This window comes from Arachis duranensis, chromosome 9 (assembly GCF_000817695.3).
Source record: "Arachis duranensis cultivar V14167 chromosome 9, aradu.V14167.gnm2.J7QH, whole genome shotgun sequence".
Lineage (NCBI taxonomy): Eukaryota > Viridiplantae > Streptophyta > Magnoliopsida > Fabales > Fabaceae > Arachis > Arachis duranensis.
The window spans coordinates 75,974,392-75,976,797 of NC_029780.3; positions in this window are offsets into that span (position 1 = coordinate 75,974,392).

Here is a 2,406-nt window from a genome sequence, read left to right on the forward strand (position 1 = left end):
GGCTACACTTCTTAGGCCACGCTTTTCCTTTTCTTTTCTTTTCTTCACCTATAATAAACCAAAACAACACTCCAAGTATCACTAAATTCAAGAGGCTTATAAATCAATTAAAATGCAATCAAAATTAGCTTAAACCTCAATGATTAACATTAAATTCATGGTGGTTGCTTGATTTAGAGAAGTTGTGTATTTTCACTCCAAGTCACTTACTTAGGATGCAAGAAAGTGCATAAATGCTAACAAAACAAGTGAAATTAGCTTGAAAAATGGGTATATGATGACTTGTCATCAAACAGCATTCAAGACCGCTATAGGGACCTCTCCATACCAGCTTGTGTATGAAAAGGCATGTCACTTGCCAGTGGAACTGGAACAAAAGGCCTACTGGGCAACCAGATTCCTAAACCTTGATGCCAAGTTAGCTGGAGAAAAACGATTGCTCCAGTTAAATGAGCTAGAGGAATTTAGACTCAATGCTTTCGAAAATGCAAAAATTTACAAAGAGAAAGCGAAAAGATGGCATGATAAGAAATTGTCATCCAGAGTCTTTGAGCCGGGGCAGAAAGTTTTACTATTTAATTCTAGGCTCAAATTATTCCCCGGGAAATTAAAATCCCGGTGGAGAGGTTCATATGTGATTACAAGTGTATCACCATATGGATACGTAGAGCTTTAGGATAATGAATCTAACAAAAAGTTCATTGTTAATGGACAGAGAGTTAAACATTATCTTGAAAGCAATTCTGAGCAAGAATGCTCAAAACTGAGACTTAATTAAAAGCTCAGTGATAGTCCAGCTAACGACATTAAAGAAGCACTTGCTGGGAGGCAACCCAGCCATTCACAAAATTTAATTTTATTCGTTTTTAATTGATTTTTATAGGTATATGTCAGAGTATCTTCGAAAGGTAAAATAGCAATTGATTGAATTCACAGAGTTACAGGAAATTTGGAAGCTTACTGGCATGAAAAAGCCAGTAAGAAACGTTTTGGGCGTTGAACGCCCAAAAGAAGCACCCACTGGGCGTTCAACGCCAGTAAGGGTAGCCATCTGGGCGTTGAACGCCAGAAAGAAGCACCTTCTGGGCGTTTAACGCCAGATTGATAGTGTCCTGGGCGTTCAGAAAAACGCCCAGTGACAAAGGACTTCCTGGCATTCAACGCCAGAAAGAAGCAACAGCTGGGCGTTGAACGCCCAGGAGAAGCAACAATTGGGCGTTAAACGCCCAAAACATGCAGCAGTTGGGCGTTTAACGCCAGGATGGTGGAGAGGAGGTAAAATTCGTTTTTCTTTACAAATTTTCTAATTTTTTATGTTTCAATTCATGATTTCTTGCATAAACATGTTTCAAAATGTCATCCTTCAAATCAAATTAGTTTTCTAAAAACCCTAATTTCTAAAATCCCCTTTTTTTTAAATAATATGACTTCATACATAAACATAAACCTTTTTTCAATCCAATCCAGCTCTTTTTCCAATTTCTTTTCACACTTAATTATCTTTTAAAATCTTTTTCAAACTATAAATTTCAAATTTATTTTTAAATATCATTCATATCTTTTTAAATTATATCCTTTTCTTATCATATTTATCTTTTATAAACCATATCTCTTATCTTATATCTTTTTCTTATTTTCGAATACCCACCCCCTCCCTTTATATTCACTTTCGGCGTCCCTCTCCTCATCCACCATTCCACACTTGCTCGCCTCCTATCCCTCTTCTCTCTCCTCTTTTGCTTGAGGACAAGCAAACCTCTAAGTTTGGTGTGCTTATCCGTGATTACAAAAAACATACTCACTTTAATCATGGCCCCTAAAGGAAAACAACCCAACCCACGAGGCAAGAAAGAGAATATTCCAAAGCCACTTTGGAATCAAGGAAAGTTCTTAACTAAAGAACATTCAAACCATTACTACAAAATAATGAGTCTCAGATCAGTGATCCCGGAAGTCAAGTTCGATCTGAAAGAAGATGAATATCCGGAGATCCAAGAACAAATTTGAAACAGGAACTGGGAAATCCTAGCTAATCCTGAAACGAAAGTGCGAAGGAACATGGTTCAGGAGTTCTATGCTAATCTATGGCAGACAGAAAGGCAAAGAATAATTGGAGCTGTCCTCTATGACCATCGAACCTTAGTCAGAGGAAAGATTGTTCATACCCATCCTGACAAAATCAAGGAGATCTTTAAGCTTCCTTAACTGAAAGATGACCCAGACTCCTTTAATAGGAGAATGATGAGGGTAAATAAAGGCTTGGACAAGATTCTAGAGGATATATGCATCCCTGAAGCCAGGTGGACCACCAGCACGACTGGCATCCCAAATTAACTCAAAAGAGAAGATCTCAAACCAGTAGCCAGAGGCTGGCTGGATTTCATTGGGCGTTCTATATTGCCCACG